The following is an 18,283-nucleotide window of genomic DNA, read 5'->3' on the forward strand; positions in this document are numbered from 1 at the left end:
AAAATTGCCCGAAGATGAATCCAGTTCCGAAATGAATGAATGTATAGTCTGTTTGATCGAGAAGTGAACATGGTTGTTATATCCGCACATTGGTGGATATAATTTGTTAGGTTATGTCCGTCAGTCCGTCAGTGTTTTCATTGTCACACGAACTGTACTGAGGAAGAGTGATTACATTTAGTATGATATTTTAGGAAAATGATAGATGACAAAAATTCCCGATTCTGGCTGAGTAAACCCCATCTAAAACGCGAGAGAGTTTGGGATGATGTTTGAGTGAAACATGTATATGACAACGAAGGTTTTAAATCTTGGATGAAATCAGGGGAAGGGGGCAAGGCCAAATTAAACCAGTACGGATATTTGTGACGATTTCCTTGCATAGTTTTAGCTTTTCAAAAACATATGGTGGCTAAACCCGACGATGACGATTAACATTAAAGTACAAATTTTCTAATAAAACGTCATAAGAATTTCAGATTTTTTAAAATTCTTGCTTCTGAATAATTTTCGTTTCAAATAATAACCAGAGACACTCAGCAGGGAGCAGCTTTGTTGCACAATGACCATTGCTAGCAAATATTCAGGTCAGCTACTTTCCTGATGCATGTCTAATGGATTTTTGTTTCAAAAGTCCTGGAAGGAGAATGAGTAGATGGAAAATATTAATAAAATTTGCGATATATATTAAAACACCAAAAATTCATGCTTCATTTGCTTTCTTTTTCAAAATGTGATAAACAAAATTTAAAAAAACATCAAGAGTAGTAAATAGGGACGATAAGGGGACAATGGGACTTATCATTAAAAACACCCCTGGGACGATATAGGGACTATGTAAATTTAACATGGAGAAAAATCGTGGGACTGTATAGGGACAATGGGAATTAACATTGGGGAATAGTTCGTGGGAATGTCTAGGGACAATGGGAATTTAACATGGGGGAATAAATCTTGGGACTGTCTAGGGACAAGGGGAAATTTAACATGGAAATAAATCGTGGGACTGTCTAGGGACAAGGGAAATTTAACATGGGATTTTTAAAAAAATAAAAACTAGGGTAGGCAATTGAAAGTCTATCTCTTTTCGAGAGATATGAGTGGCCCTGAAAAGGGCCTTTGGTTTCATCATCATCATCTTCTTTTATTTCCTCCACTTCTTCCACCAAGTTCTCACTTTTTCCATCATTCCTTTCTTCTTCTTCTTCTCCTTCTCTGGCATCCAGTCTGGATGACCTATCGCTCTGAATTTCTCCTGTATTATGACCCAATTGTTGTTGAGTTTTTCAAAGGCCTCTTTTTTCTTTAAGTTTTCCTTATCCTTTCGTTCTTTATTCCACTTGTCTTTGATCTTCATGACCTCTTCCTCCATCACTTTTCTCATAAGTTGTTCCGATTTCTTAATCTGGTCCAGGCCTTTTTTGACAAAGGACCACTCTGTCCATTCCATTACGTCTTCCAAAAAACACCTTACTTCTAGCACATTATCCATGGTTTCTTTCAAGTGACCAATCTTTACATATTCTGGATCTATAAAGCCTCTTAGTCTTTTTACTTCTTCTTCTATCATCTCTTTCACCAGATCCATAGCTAATTTTAGGTTTGTCACTTGCCTTCTGACAAAATCCCTGGTAACTTCATGCTTCCATTCACGTTCAATCCTTTCCACTACATAGGCTCCATCCACCATCCAATACCAAATGTCCTTCAACTGGTTAAACAATTCTGTTACAGCCACCATCTTCCTTGTCTTTATTCCTTAGAATGGTTCGAACAACAAACGTTGTGGGTTCTTATAGTTAAAGCGAAGACGTGAAGGAAAACATCCCCTAAAACAAAATTTATATTACCTAGATCATAACCAAACAACGCGCGGACGTGAAGGAAAACATCCCCTACTTTTCTCTTCTCATATTATCTACTATCCACATACGCGAAGCAGCAATAAACAAACACATAATCTATTATCATCACAAACGTACTTGAGCGCTTACAAAACCCAAACTATACTATCCACACACGCTAAGCAGCAAAATTAAACCCAAAATCTACCATTCACACAAACGTACTTTATCACTTACAAACACAAATATATACACTCACACTAGGAAAAAAGAGTCAGTGTTTATATTCACACTACTCTACATACACACATTGGCAAATGGAATACTATTTCTTTTCTAAAGGTTTGGATAGTCCTGAAAAGGGCTTTTTTTTAGCTCCAGATGCACCTATCTAATGCTGGCACCTTCCTGGTCTGGCACCACACACACATCTCCGACTCCAGTCTCCTTGCCAATTCACCCTTGTCGCTGGAAGCGCAGAAGCTGGTTGAGTGGCTTCACTATCCCACTCCTCCGTTTGTGGAATAGTGAACACTTCTTGTTCCTTCTCCCTTCTTTGTCTTCTGTGCCACAACCGTGGATGTAATCTTTGTGGTACTGCGACTTCTGCTTGTTGTTGCTCTTGTTGCTCACGTTGTGGTACTGTAAGTACTGGCTCTTCGGGTGACAACGGTTTCACTCCACACACAGGTCTCATTATTATGTGAGGCACGATTCCTATTTTCATTTCCTCCTCTTCCCTCTGTCTTCTCTCCTCCTCTTCCTTCTTTACCCTTCCCTCTTCGACTATGGCCTCCGCGGCCAGTTCATTTAGTATGCGCCTGGCATATTCCAGGTGCATCTGGAGTTCAAAAAGTTTTTCAAGTCTGCTACTCATTTTTACTGTTGATCAATCAACAAGGGTAGCTAGACTGCCGAGCGATTTTCAATTTATATTACCTAGATTATAACCAAACAACGCGCTGACCTAAAAGAAACACTCATTGACTTTTTTATACTACCTATCACTATTCTAAAAAATTTCATTAAACAAATAATATACTATCCACACACGCAAAGCAGTCAAATCAAACCCAAAATCTACTATCCACGCACAGCAAACAGCAATCTATGGAGCCCTTAGAAGGGCTTTTTTACATCTGAAATGTGCCACGCCGCTCTTCCCATTGTACGATTTGTTCCGCTGTTCTCTTTTCATGTTTGATGATGTCCGGAAACAGGTAACCGTGGTGGGTGGCGATGTATGCGGCGGCTTCAGTCAGTTGGCCGAGTGGGTATCCTGTATAGGCCCGTCTGTAGTGCTGAGGGAGCACTCTGGTTCCGAAGCCCCATTGTGATGGTCTAGGTTGAAAAGAATCCAGGGATCGATACGCTACATATTGTACTGCTCTGACAAACTGTCCAGCAATTTTCGTATTATGTAGCGGTAGATCAAGTCCCATTTCCGTGTACTTTTCAACTAAGGGGTCGATATCGTCTTCCTTTGTTTCTGCTACCTCCGCTGCCCATTCTTCGATCGGTGAGCTTTGTTCATCTTCGGTCGATGTTGATACCTCGAGGTCGGCTGCAATGTCGTCTGCCGTTGTAGTGGTTTCTTCAGGTATTGTTGCCTGGGGGGTCGGGTTGGTTGTGCCTAACAAATTGTTAAGCCTTTGCAACATATCCGACAAGGTTATGGTTGAGACTGCAGCTGGGTCAGAGTCCTGGACCCTGTTAATGTTGACCGTAGGTATAGGTTGTACATTCAAGACTGTCGGCTGCTGTCTTATGTTGGTTGTGGTACTCGTTGTGGTAGGACTGCTAATATTCTGGGTCTGCAATTTCTGCTCCCTCTGTTGTTGCTGCTGTTTCTTCCCTCCACGTCGAGACCTGGGCCTAATTCTTCTTTCTTCTATTTCTTTTTCTTCCCATATCAATAAGAGTCTTGTTCTCTTATGTTGAGCTCGTAAGCTCCAGCCGGAGGCTATCTTCAGACCAAGTCCATTGATTGCTCTCAACGCCTGTTGTGGGATTAAGATTTCCGTCGCTAGCTCCATTGTTAGGTGTTGCTCTTTCTGTGTTCGCTGCAGGATGATCAATGATGTGAGATGGTTAGACTGGAAACTACCCCGGTTCTTAAAGTCAAAGCGCGGACGTGAAGGAAAACATCACTACACGGTTTTCGAGCCGGAACGTTCAATTAGTGTCATGAGAGGGATAGTAAGAAGTCAAAGAGCATGAATCAAAATTCTTATGGCCAAAAGAAAAGACAAAGGCATTTTTTCAAAACACAACATTTTTTATTCAAAATCACTTAACACTAACAAACAACTATAACATTTTTAACAATAATCAAACAATATAACATCAAACATTTTTGTCTTCAAATCACAAACATTTTTTTCAACTAACACATTCTTTTGGACAGGGCTGACAACGTTGTGAATGAAATTGTGATTTCCACTGCTGGTAGTCATTAGGCCATTGATGGACACTACGTTTCCTAGCTTGAGACAAAAGATAAGCATAATGGTCACAAAACCATTTATCTACTTTCACATCGTTTCTAGAAGAAGAACGAGGATCAAAATGAGTCACTAAATGTTCTAAGGAATAGCCCAGGCTGCGATGATGCAGAAAATACACACAATATTGTCCACACACCAAGGAATATGTGCCTTGTAATTTCACATTATTGAATCGGGTGGTCTGAGTATTTCTTCTCATAAAGTCAATGATATCGTCTTCCAAAGGAGGCAATCCATACGAATCGAAATATTCCACACATCCTTCTTGAGGAAAGTAGACGGCTACCCAGTGGGTTCCTGGGAGATGACTGTCGTCCGTGTTGATCACATAAGCTTGATGGTCTTGAGGTTTGCGATGAGGGAGTTCATCTTTAGCACAGACGACAGGATTCCAAGAAGCAGTGTACGAACTGTGGTTCAAAAGGTAATAAAGTTCCCATGTATCCATGTTTTGTGTGGTTTTTTTCTTCTTCTTCACAGCAATAATAAGTGATCAATTCGATCCTGACTTTTTGCTTGAAAATGTCTGACAAATAACCGTTTCTTCGCTTCGTCTCCCCACTCTGATTCAGGAGAGCTTCGATACGATGGATCTCTTGAGTGGTTAATGGTGGACAAGAATGTTCACGTAAGTCTTTATACCACTGATGCAACACGACTTCGTCCGAGATGAGACTCCAAGCTTCGTCCAGATACCCATCCAATTTTTCTTCTTGACTCAGCATCAGACATTTATCGTGTTGAATTTGACTGGGATGATCGTTTTGACATCCATAGCAATCTTTCTTGATCAATTCTGTAATTTTTTCGACCAAGTGTTTGGCAAAACAGGAGACTAAATGGGCTTCTTGTTCTGGCCATCTCGACTTCATTATGACAACTTCTTCGTCTTTGTCTTGGGATTCTTCTTCCACGGTCTCCTCACATTTCATGTCCAAAGTTTCTTCACTAGGTAAAAAGGGATAACAGTCTTCCATGGCTTCTAATAATCTAGAATGACTTCTCTCAAACTGTTGATTTCTATGGTATTATCAAATTCGGCATACAGAAGGACGTTCACCGTCTCAGTTAGAGCTTCTGCAAACTGAAGTTCCACACGAATCTGGCCGGATTTTATAGGGTGGAAATGTCCCTCGTCGCTGCCTTGGTCTGGAGTGAAATCAAATGCCCACAAAGCATAGCCTCCTGCATAATCTTCGTACGTAATGCCATGAGTGGTGTTGGTCCCTAACTGTCCAGTGGCTTCGTACAGGGACAAGTACGACCTCAAGTAATTCTTCTTGTCAAAGTCAGATTCAAAAGGTCGGGTACACAAGGTCTTGCCATCGCGACTGACTTCAATCTTGGACACTTTGTAATGTTTAAACTCAAAAGGATTTTGATCGTGGACTCCGTTGAAGTCTCTATTCTCGAACATACCAAGGATTAAAAGTTTGGGTAATTGCACTTGGAACAGATGATCTTCGATCATGGATCGCTGTCCAGCAGGAATGGTGAAGGTTTTCACTTCCACGCGTCGTATGGGATACTTGGCGGTCGTTCTGCTCAACGTCTGACTAATGTTGTTTCCCACTTTAGGTAACACTTCCACACGTCGTACGTAGAGTTTGGATTCTTCTATTTTGGTTTTGTAATCGACACTATCAGCCACTAAATGGAAAGCGGTACTGCTGAGATTCAGTCTCAGCCGGACATTCACCCCGTTCAGCAAATACTTTTCTTGTAACCACATGTCCAAATGCAAGCGATCCATCAGTTCTAAGCTCTGTCCATTTTTTATTTTGTCTCTTCGTTCTACAAATCCCTCATTGTGTGCTTTGGTTGTATCCGTTTCAGTTATGTCAAACTGGCTCGCATCGTCAGCTTCCCATACTACACAAGCATTGAGATGAGTGTTCTTGGCGTCTATTCCGTACGTCAAGAGATTTTCCAGGTAGACAGGATAAGGGTAAGTATCCATGCTGCTACTGACTAGTTTGTTATTCAAGTACAAGTCCACTCCGCTAAACAAGGAATGCATGAAATTGTTGACGGGAGCTACTTGCTCGTCATCTATAACACCTCCAGTCTTATCTAGAACTTTGACTTTCAGGTACAAGTAACTGCTATTCAGATCGATGTAATCTTCGGACTGTCCTTTGATTTCAAACTCGATGGGAGCGGAATCCGTCAAAGAGGAGACAGGGTGAAATTCCACCCACTGGGGTTCTTGCATGGTCATTATGGTGGATGGCATGGCAAACAGATCTAGTTCCAACTTGGAACAGGCGCAAGACTCTCGGTGCATCATTTTTTCTGCTTCTCAATACTTTAATAATCGAAAACGTCTAAGTCTCGAACGGTTTTTCTTTTCTTTGTCTTTCTAGCTTTAGAAGTGTGAAGTCTGGTAAAAGGGTGTTTTCTTCGTCGTCTCTTTCTGCCTTGTCTTTGCTGTGGAATGCCTGACTCGGTAGCGTGCAGGGCATTTATAGGCGTTTCTCGTCGACCCAAAAGGTCTTTGCCTGTTTGCAACAAGACATTTTTGCCTGCCCTCAAGAAGGCTTCTTTAGGGTTTTGTTTGTCAATGATGACATTTTGGAGAAATTCTTTGCCGTGTGTCAATGCCGCATCTTTCAAGGCGTGCAATCCGCGTGTCACCATCGGTTTCAACACGGGGGCCACCGAACGAAAGGCTGATGTTAACATATCTCCTAAAGCGTGTCCTCGCTGTCGAGCAACCCCTCGGTACACTGGATACATGACTTACAACTCGTGAGAGAACCGTTTTCGAAAATGGAGTTTCACCGTGACTTTTCCTTTGGTGAACGAAATATTTTGTCCCAGATCTTCTTTTATAGCAATGTTGACCGTGTCCAAATACGACTTGCTGACCGGCAAATAGTGAGGATGTACAAATTCGCGGTGAACGTGATAAGTATTTCCACCTTCCTCGTCAGCGACCGTGGCAGAATCCATTTTGAAAGGAATGACACGCAGTAACTGTACGGAGGTGTGTCCCACCACGTTATACTCCACACATCCGAGTACACAAAGATCAAATTCAGTCCTTGGTTCAGTTCTACCGGGGCACGAAAAAACTTGGCAAAAGAATCGTTGTCGGAAATGACTACTAATTCGACTTTTTGTTGTTCTACTTTCTTCCTCAGTTCCATGTCCCCGCCCAACATGGCAAACAATTCAGGACAAAATAAAATGGACATGATTTTACTCCCCTCACTCCATGGTGACACTTTTTTGACGCTCTCCAAAGCTTTCAGAAACACGACATTAAACCTGGAGGCTATGGTGCTGACCAAATGTTGACCACTAAAATAATAGCCTGGGGGAACGAACAAGTGATAGGTGGTCCACTTTTGATTTTTTGTGCAACGGGCTTTCTTATCATATTTGACGTGGGTATCCAAGTATTGTTGCATTTCCTCGTCATAAACTTCCACCGTAAAAAAATTTTGATTGGGAAGGACATTGAGAACTTGGGTCGGGTGAATGATTTCAACCAAAGCCACTTCCCAATGGGCTTCGTGATCTAAATGGATGGCCTGGGGTAATTTGGCCGTGTAACAGCACAACGTGTTGTGGGGAAACACCTCCATAGAACTGTCACTAGGTAAGGTTAAGTAAAATTGGTTTTGGTGACTCATAATTCCAGAGTTCTGTGGCTGTCCGAGGGGTTACTGGACGTCAGAGGAGTGTCTCCGCCCAAAATAGGGTTGTTGTTGTTGTTGGAGTGGTGACTGGCACTGGCACTGGACACAAGGTTCCCGTTGTTCCCGTTCGAGGTGAATTTCAGGGAGGGATTAGGAAGCAGGTAACCGATGCAACTGCTCAATAAAATGGTCCACCATTGTTTGTCTTCTTGTTGCAAACTCAAATTGGCTATGGCTGCCCCGATGACACAATACACCATGAAGATTTGGCAGAAAAAGACGATTTGCGTTTTAGGCACACGTTCTCCACACCAAACCCACAAGGGTTGTTTTTGTAAATCTTGCAGAGGAGAACTGGGTGAAGGAGTGGTCGCCGTACCTGCGTCTGTGTGAAAGGGCATGATGATCACTTCTTTTTATAGTCGATGACTTGCGAAGCGTCGATCCAAGAATCAAAACTGGGTGGATATCCTTTCCAACGTACTTTGACTTATTTGACACGTCGTTTGCCTACTTTACGGGTTCTGCGTTCGAGAATGCTTTCGATGTCGTACACGTCGTCTTCTTTTTTGGTGACACGTTGTAACTCGGGCAAATAAAACGTTCCTTTGAGCAATTCTCCGTTCATGTCTTCCAATTTATAGACGGCAGGATCACGACCATTCATTCGTCCAGTGACACGAAACAATTCGGTGGTCCAGTTAGGTAAGTAACCTTTGTCGAAAGTGCGCTTGGTTTTGCCAATGCGTACCCAATCTCCTACGGTCAACATTCCACTTTTCTTGGGGAAAGCTGTCGTCGGGGACGTGCCAAACAGGCGATCAGACATTAGCACCTCGTTCTCGGGAGTCACCTCTTGCGGGGCACGTCTAATGCTTCGATGGTAAGCTTGGTTGTACGCTTGCACCAGGTGCGGTGAGATGTCGATGTACTTCAGAGTGTGGTGATGAGTAAAATATTTCCACATGCGTTCTTTCAAAGTGCGTTGAAAACGTTCCACGATGCTGGCTTTGGTTTCAGGATTCTCGGTGATAAAAAAATGAATGTCACGTTTCTTTAATTCTTTTTGGAAAGCTTGGTTAAGAAATTCAGTACCTTTGTCCGTTTGCCATCGAAGAGGGTGACGACCGCTTTGTTTCAACACTCGTTGCAGGGCTCGCACTAACTCGCTGCTCGATTTGGAAGTTAAGGGCACGACCCAGGCAAATTTGGAAAAGACGTCGATGACACAAAACAAATATTTGTAGCCGCGATTGTAGCCGGCTAAATGAGAGACATCGGCTAAATCGGCTTGCCATTGATGATCGATGCCTTCCACTCGGGTGCGACTTCTGGAAAACTTGCGTCGAATGGGTTTGTGTAAAGTGTAAGTAGCTTGTTCTTGTAACCATCGTTGCACTTGAGGTAAACGGAGACTTTTCAGTCGCGTTTTGGCAGCACGATACAATTTTTGAACTCCTGCGTAACCTGCAGGATGGGAGGGTTCGTAGTAAATGCTGGCTAAGACTTTTTCCATTTGTTAGCTTGTGTGTTAATAAAGCACCCACTCTTGGAAGATGCTACTCTATTTCTCTTGGTGTATTTTCTTGGATTGTAATGCTTTGCGTGTGCGACCGGCAATAGGTGTCGAGGAGGAGGATGCCTGAACAGGGGATATTTTGTCTTGTTTAACTTCTGTCTTCACCTTCTTTTTCTCTTTTGATGAAGACGGGGTGGTCATCATCTTTTTAATCCATCCAATTCTGGAGGTAGGTGGTGTTGTTAACTTGCGTACTTATCTGGTGGAGTTTGAAATCCTTCCTCTTCTTCTTCTCCTTTTTTTGTCTTGGTCACTGGTAGTAGCAGTGGTGGTGGTGGTGTTGGCAGTGATCATGCTGGACTTTTCATCAAGGTCTTAAAATCTTTCAGAGTGGGAAGAGCTGTTTCGTCTAAAGCTTTTTGGTGAAAGAGTCGCTGCAAGAGTTGGCCGTACTTTTGCGATTTTTCGGTTTCGGACAAATCTTGGCGATCCATCAAGGACTGCAATTCGTCTTGCAACTGGGACATCTCGCTCAGATGGGGATTGGGAGGTAAATGCGGGGTGCGTTGTTATTGTCAACGATGGTGTTCCATCCATCGTTTGTAAGGCACTAAAGCTAGTTTTCGTCCTTCCATGGGATGTCAGGGGTCGATTCTGAGATCTTAGGACTTCAGAGGTCCTTTTTATCTTGCTCCCATCAGTCCTCCCAACACGGTTCCCAAGACTCCTTTCAGTTAGGGGCCTAGCAAGAGGGGTAAAATTCCTCCACGTTGGATCAACATCTTCTTCTTTTGTCCGATGGGGATTTTCTTTTGAACCATTTGGCGCAGAACGTGACGATGTTTGCCTAAGCATTGTTTCTGGTGTTTGGACAAAGGGATCGTGCCTTTCAAGACGTTCAAACAACATTCGCACATGGTATCGATGACCTCTTTGGAGGCCGTTTGAATGAGTTTTTTTTTCGCAGGGGTGGAGAAGCTTTGGACAGGACAGATAACATGTCCACATGTTTGACTAAACGTGGAGGCAGTCCTTTCCTTTTCTTTCCTTGGAGTTTAGAAAAGGGATGTTTTCTGGATGGGAACATCTTTGCTTGTGGGTTCCGGGACATTCACCAAACAGACACTAACATCGATGACTTAACACACGCCCTTTTATCTTTTTTGGGGGGACTATCGCTTTGTCATAAAGGTGACAATGTTTTTTCCAAAATCGCCAAGGAATCCTCCCTTTTGTTGACGCCTCTTTTTCTTGGAATGACTGTGACTTTTCTTAGGGTAACGTCGATGCTTGGCTAAGCGCTTTCTCGGATGACGAGTCTGCCTTTGTCTCTTTCTTTTTTGACTTCTTGGAGGTGACATCTTTTGGAAGTTCACTAATACCCCTACTTGGTCGCAGGCCTTTTTTATACTGGAACGCGTCGCCACTGATTGTCTTTGCGGCGTATCAACTTGAGGACAGGCATGACACGTCGTGTACGGGTACGAAACGGACTAAATCGAGCCAGTTCTTGCTTGGACAAATCCAGTAAACTTTGTAACATGCCCGATCTCTCTTGGACTTTGATTTTGGGAGCAGGTACTTTGTGAGCCGCGGCCACTGCCGCTAAATGGGAAGGTCATGCCACTGGGGAAGTTCTTGGGGTCATCAACTGAGAAGTTCTTGGTGTGATCAACGTCTCCAAGTACTTTTCAGTTCTTGGTGTCATCAACGGAGAAGTGACTGAACCTGAGCTACCGGAGACGCGGTCACTGCCGTGGCAGGTCGTGGTTTGTGAGTGTAAGGTTGCGTCCTGGCCGAAGTGCCTCTCTTGCGACTAGTTTTCTTCTGTGGGCTTTTCTTTTTCTGGGGACTTTTTCTCTGTTTCTTTTTCTGGGGGCTTTTCTTTTTCCGGGGTGGTGTCTGGTAAGAGGAGGGTCCCGCCACTGGAGAAGTTCTTGGAGACAAGGGTCTCCTTAGGGACCTGGTCTTGACACCGTGGCTCTTTTTTTCTTCTTAGAGCTTCGTTTGACTTCTTTTATCTTGGGGAGAACTTTGGGAGCATTAGGATCCCATCTTAAGAGAGAGCGAATGATGACCCCTCCTAGAGTACCACTCCCTCCAGGTTTCAAAATGATTTGATTTTTGGTTTGAGTGTCGATGTGGGGATCGGCCAATTTGGTGAAAGCGACTTTGTTTCGATCAAGAAAGCGTTTGGTTTGATGAGGAATCTGAATGATCCCTTGGAGTAATTGACGTGCTGTCACCATCGTAAGACTTCTTTGAGACTAGCTTCTAATACACGAGCTCGTATTTGTGGATTTTTTTCTCGACTGATGCCATACAAGGCACGAATCAATTTGACGGGAAGATGTGATTGAAGGGACGTCATGTTCAAACTGTGTGAGACAGACGAAAAGTGTCTGAGGTTTTTATAGATTTTTTGGAGTGAAGTTAAGTCGAGGACGGAGACGTGTACAGGACAGGCCCTCCGTCTTGGCACCAGTGGTGAAACAATTGGGTACGAAATCGCAAATCATCAGGGGTCGTAGGTTTCAAATCGACGAGTAAATAGGCCTGTGGAGTGTGAGTGGCATCGTCGTACGCCTGAGTCAGCCAAGGTGTTCCTAACTGTTTGGCTAAGACTTGCACTTGCGATTGATCTCGAGGGCTTTTAAACAAGACCACGTAATGCGCATTGAGACTGATGGTGCGATGGGCTTTACTTTGTTGAAACAAATTTTGAGTGATGTAAACGACGCTGACATTACGGTGATGCCCTTTGCGCGTGAACCACAGTTTAATTTCTTCTTCGTCTTCTCCTAACATGTCGTCGAAAATGACCAAATGGGTTTGACGGGAGTCAGAGACGATGTCATCGTCTTCTTTAGGAATGCCTTCCACAAACACGATGGAATCGCCTTGACTTTCTCGCAAGAGGATGTACGAAGATTGTCACTCTTTGTAACACCACACGACACGCTGAGGTGGTCGATCGATCAAATGATGTTTATGTTCAATCAAACGTTTGACGAATTCGGTTTTGCCTGAATCGCTAGGTCCAGCAATGAGCATGTTAAAGGGATGGCGAAGATACAAAGCCTCCCAACCGGCACGATCTAAGTGTTCGTCGATGACTTTGACAGTAAAGGAAGAGGAAGCAGAGGTAGCCATAGTGTTAGGAATGTCACTTGTGACACGAAAACAAACAAGACAAGAGTTTATATACTTTTTTCAGGTCACGTTTATTGAATGTTTTAAACATGAATACGAAAGACAAAAATACATAAAAGCCAAAGGCTTAAGTACAACGATAAAAGGCACATCGAAATTATCAACGTAGAATAGAAACAAATGTCTGTACAACATGTTTTGGGTAAGGTTCTGACCAGTTCTATAGGGGGTAAGGTCACACAAGTGTCCTCCCGAAAGGGTCTTTCAGGCATGTTCACGACAGTCCTGTCCTGGGTGACGAGTTCTTCTTCTGGTACCGTCACTAACACAGGTTGAAAAGTAACTTTTTTCCTTGAACAACTCTCGTGCATACTGGGCCACTTCTTGGGTCCAAGCCTCAAAATCCCATTCTTTCCAGGCACGGACATCTGTCCAATGGGGGTGTAAGTCACAAGCTACACACACATCGTCATACACGTCTTGGGTAGCTAAAAGTTGACGAATCTTTTTTTCCCGTAGAGTTTGAGAAGTATCCAGATGAAAACGCAAGACTTTGAGCAAAAGGAGTCTTTCGTGACCATTTAAGGTCATTTGGGTGGTAAGTACTGATCGTAAAGAGTCCACAAGGAATCGGCTGGTAAACGAAATCCCAGAAAACAAGTCACTAAGACACACACTATGCGTCAACCGAAATTGAATGGATACAGTTCTTGTAATAATTGATGGTAATGATCCACGGTTTGAATATGGTCATTGAGTTCCTTCCGCGGAATCTGTTCAATCACATGTGATAAAAACCTCGGCATGACAGCCTATTTTTATATTCTTTTTTTTTTTGGATGCAATACACGAACTTTGTACCCAGAGATCTTCGTTCTCCAGTTGGAAATTTAAATGCTCCAAACTGTAATCTAAACTTCAAACTTCGTTTAGGAGTTTCCTCTTCCTCCAAGTAGATTCCACGTAAAATATGTTGGTAATCCTTTAACTTGTCTTCCTCAATGCGTTGCTCTAGGTGAATCTCAAAGTAACCAAAATTATGAACATGTCGATCATTGGCGACCTCAAAGTGTTGAACAAGGTTTGACCACTGAAACAATTTCTGACGAATCAGTTCTTTTATACCATTCAGGTACCAGTGGTTAAACATCTGGTGACGTAACGGATGCAATTGTTCTTTACGTTTCACTTGTATTTTGACCAGCTCTCGGTAAATGCATTCTCTCAACTCCACAGGTAAATCACGAATGTTCTCTTGTAAAGTATCCATAAACAGGTCATACTAAAAAACTTTTTTTCTCGCAGACAATATCTGTACTGTCTGGTTAGAGATGGTTTTATTCCAGTAGCAAATCTAAATGGTTTAGTCACTAACTTGCGCTTTACAGTTCGTTCAGAAGTTTCCTCTTCCACTAAGGTGACATCTTGTAAAAGATGTTGGTATTCCTTTAACTCTTCTTCCTCTGAAATTTGTTGCAGTAAGTCGACCTGGTACCAAATAGAATCATCAAGAATGAACCATTTGTTTGAACCAAAAGGTAGTTGATGAAGGTCTGTCCAATGAAACACTTTCAAACGAATCAATCCTTTTATACCATTCAGATACCAGTGATTTAAAAATCGCTGACGTAACGGATGCAATTGTTCTTTACGTTTCACTTGTATATTGACCACCTCTCGGTAAATGCGTTCACTCAACTCCACAGGCAAAGCACGAATGTTCTCTTGTAAAGTATCCATGAATAGGTCAGTCAGTACAATTCACAATCTTCTCCTAGAGCAAAAGTAATCCACATAGTAAGTAATTTCTGACCACTGCCATTCGGGGTAACGTCCAAGAATCTCATTGAACTCTTTTGATGTAAATGGTCTAGAGTGATATGATAGGATGAATGCCCACTTGACCCAGAGAAATCTAACACATTGATTAATTTTTTTTCTCACTTTCCTCTTGTGAATTTCTCGACACAAAAGTTCTACAGTTATCCATTGAGATTTCATTCTGGCAAGTCCCTGCCAAACTTCCTTGTAAATCTTCTTTTGCAGTTCTTTAGGTAATGATTCAATATCGTTTTTGAAATGAAGTTTAAATACTGGTCTCGGTGATGTCCAACATTTGACTCCAAGCCAATCTGGTTTCTTCTTCTTCTTCTTCTTCTTCTTCTTCAACGACATGGTAAGTTACTTCAATTTCTCGGTCCCACTAAGGGTAAGTAATGACAATTCGGTGACCATCAAGCATGTTCCAGGTAGGCCGAATCTTGTGGTTCCCAGTGGTGAAGTGACACATCGCAACTGAAGCACTTGACTTTATCTCCTTCGCCCAAGTAGAAAAATCCGGCTCTGGCTAATTCTTCGGGGGTCGGGCCTCCCAAATACTTAGGCCATTTTCCTTTGAACGATTGAAGACGATTTTCAAAGTCGCAGTATTCAGATAAACACAAAGGGGACGAATATTCGTCTTTTCTTATGTTCGTTTCGATGAGGGTTGGGTGACATGGACAGGAGTTTGCTCAGGGCTGGATTACATCCGTAGGTTGGTAAACGTGAAGGCTGACATCCACCTTTAAAACGAAACCCTGTAAAGTGTCCAAGAGGACGAGCGGCGTCGCTTTCGCATCCGTTAGGCTTGGCACGCACAGCATCACTTTCCATGATAGGGGTAGTGAGAACAAAGTTCCCATGATGCTTTACGGCATCGCTAAGGTCACATCGTACAGCATCGTTCCCATCGCAAGGCTCACAATCGCATTCCACTTCAGAAGCCCCACACTTGAAGTGTGCCTGTCTCAACTTGTTTTGTGTTTCTCTGAAAATATTCATCTTGTTCGCCTGGTCTTGGTAGTCACAATGAACTATCGATCTTGCCTAGGGTTCATTTTTATACTAGGCGCAATGCAATCTCAAGCTTGTACATCGTTCCTTTTTTATGTCTTTTTTTGGAAGGTACCGTCTCTAAGGTGCCGTCATAATTGTACCATAGCGTAATGGGTGGAAAGGCCATAGAAAGGTAAGGACAGTGCGGAGACCATCGAGTATGTTCCAGAATAGCTGAATCTTTATAGAGACATAGATCCATTCGTAATTTCAGGCCACAGCTGAAACACTGTACTTCGTATCCCAATCCAGCCTCAGATCCCAAGTAGACAAATCCTGTTCTAGCTAAAACATTCAAAGTAGGTAATCCTTTCCTATCCGTAGGCCATTTTTGAAACGTGTCCAATCGACGGGCAGTTTGCCCTGGCAATGGTGAGGTAAGACGGGATGGTACAAGTCCGTGGGAGGCAAAACTTTACACTTGATCAGACCTTCGTATTGTCGAATGTTTTTCAGGTCGATGTGTTCCGTCAACAATTGTGGGTGACTTGCAGGAAAGCGACAATATTTGCACACGTAGGGATACAGCGAACACACGTCCAAGTATTTCATTTCTTCTCCTTTCTCTTCGTCGGCTTGGTACAGCAAACAGGTGGCATTGGTCCTTCCTCCGTACAAACTATCCCTCGGGTTCAGCGGGTCCATGAACTGGTAACCTTCCACGAGACGTTTAAACTCGGGATCGGTTTTCAAACGGTGATCGTACTCGTGTTCCCACATTTCCACCACTTGGTATCCTTCCTGTTCTAACTTTAGGCGTCGCTGACAAGTGGTCTGGTACAAGTCTTCCATGGTTCGTTGTAAAAACTGATTTTTAGTGCCACGGTCAGGGTAACAGACGGGGCATCCGTGAAATAAGCAACCGTTAAATTCGTACACAATCTTGGGGTTTTCTAAGTCCCAGCCATCGACCGAATGCGTTCCAATGGTCTTTTTGCCCCCTCCGTTGCGGGCATGCTGAATCCATTTGTCTTCTTTGTCGCACAAGTAATGTAACCAGCGTAGGATTTTGACCGAGTATTGACGTTTGACATAGTTGGTCGTTTGAGGACTGATGACAGCCACGGTGTTTTCAGGCATGAATCGTTGCCGGTACACTAAGGAACACGCTTTGGCAATGGTGCAAGCTTCTTTCAAAGGATCGACCCCTCCATGTTCCATGAACAGTTCTCGAAATTTTCCACAGCATCGACGTAAAATGTCGGAACGACAATACTTTAGCATTTCTTCCTGAAAGTCGAAAGGGTCTGAGGCATGAGCCTGGTACCAAGCGTAGATAGCTTCTCGTTGTTCGGTACTCATGTTGTCAGGGTCGTAATAGTGAGCCTCAGGCAAATGGGGTAGAACGGCGTGTTGATCGGCTTCCGTATTGAAAAAGTGTGGAAAGTACCCTTTAGCCATTTCTGTCATTCCAAACGTTTTAGGCATTCGACTCAAAGACATGGCTAAGTAGCTCATCGAATCTTTAAACTGGACTTGTCCCACTTGAATGAAAATGATTTTGGCTCCGTTCAAAGTGACTTTAGGACGTTCGGTGCCATGTTCCGTATAGTGTCTCAAAAGAAACTGTTCATCGTATCCGGAGAAATTGTGAGCCATCACCGTGGCATGGCGATGACAATCTCCGTAACGTTCGATGTCCTCTTGGCTCCACCTCTTGTCGATGGGGTCTAAGACCCATCGGGCGAAATCGGCTAGCGTGTTCGGTCCCCGAAAGATTTTTTTCACGCCCTCCAGGAATCTTGCTGCAGTGAGGGCAATGACTGAAGATAGGTTCTTGAATGCACTTTTCGCACGCTCGATGAGCCACGCAGAAATTAGGAATGTGAATGCCGGTTTCTTGCATGCATTCGAAATCGAAAAAGATGAAATTGCCTTTTTCATTCTTGTGACCGTCCTCTTTCTCTGGTTGGGGTTGGTACTTTTGCACGTAGTATTGGTGTTCCAAGTCCACGATGTGGTGACAAATGTGAAATTTTTTCTTTCCTCGACATACGTGTGCCTTGGCACTGTTGGTACATAGGCCTTGTCCACACGTAGGGCACAATCCCTGCAGTTGACAAGCACATTTCTTCTGTGAACCTTGCGTCTTCAGATGTTGTTGGTAACAGGCAGGGCTGACAAACGTGCGCAGACAAGTTGAACAATGCAATGGTTCTTGTCCTTCGCTCAGACAGGGTGGAGAGGCCAAACATCCTGAGCATTTCGATCCGCAATGTTTGTGTTGCTCTCGATTGTTATAGCCATAGTCACATTTCTCACAGTAATAACCATATCCCAGGAATGCTGTGATACTGGTAATGGTATCAAAATGTTCATCGTGATGATAAAGGTGAATGTATTTTCCATCCTTAAAGTCTGTCCCTCGAAACAACAGAGGCCCGCGCACTTCTTGAGGGTGCACTTTCAAGGTGTAGAGTGGAGCTAGGATATCTTGCAAGTTTTGCAGTTCAGAATGCCACAGGGTTTTTCTGTGGACAGGCCGGCTTGTCGTAACAGGAGTTCTGCTTCGTTTTGTTGTTTGGCTCGGTCTGATTTTCGAATGTTCTCCCAGGCTCTTTTCCATTCTACCGTGTCGTTCTTGTTGGCATAGGTTCGTCCCACCACGATAGCCCTGTCTAAACACATCTGGTCTTGAGAATTGTGAATTTGGACGAGGCTACGCTTAAAGCTGCGAAGGTCGTTCACCAATAACACCTTATTGCGTTGTCCGGTCCCTTGAGGAGGAGAGATGTG

General features: G+C 43.4%; 1 protein-coding gene across 1 annotated transcript in view; it reads left to right on the forward strand.

Annotated features, from left to right (window-relative positions):
• The first annotated feature begins 582 nt into the window (after positions 1-582).
• The window catches only part of LOC149802200 (GTPase IMAP family member 7-like), a 76,041-nt gene continuing 58,340 nt past the window's right edge, over positions 583-18,283 (forward strand). The window contains exon 1 of the mRNA XM_089956613.1: positions 583-587. The gene's annotated coding sequence lies outside the window, so the exon portion shown is untranslated. The remainder of the gene's footprint in view (positions 588-18,283) is intronic.

The sequence above is a fragment of the Sinohyriopsis cumingii genome, chromosome 4, assembly GCF_028554795.1.
Source record: "Sinohyriopsis cumingii isolate HCF-2022 chromosome 4, ASM2855479v2, whole genome shotgun sequence".
Taxonomy (NCBI): Eukaryota; Metazoa; Mollusca; class Bivalvia; order Unionida; family Unionidae; genus Sinohyriopsis; species Sinohyriopsis cumingii.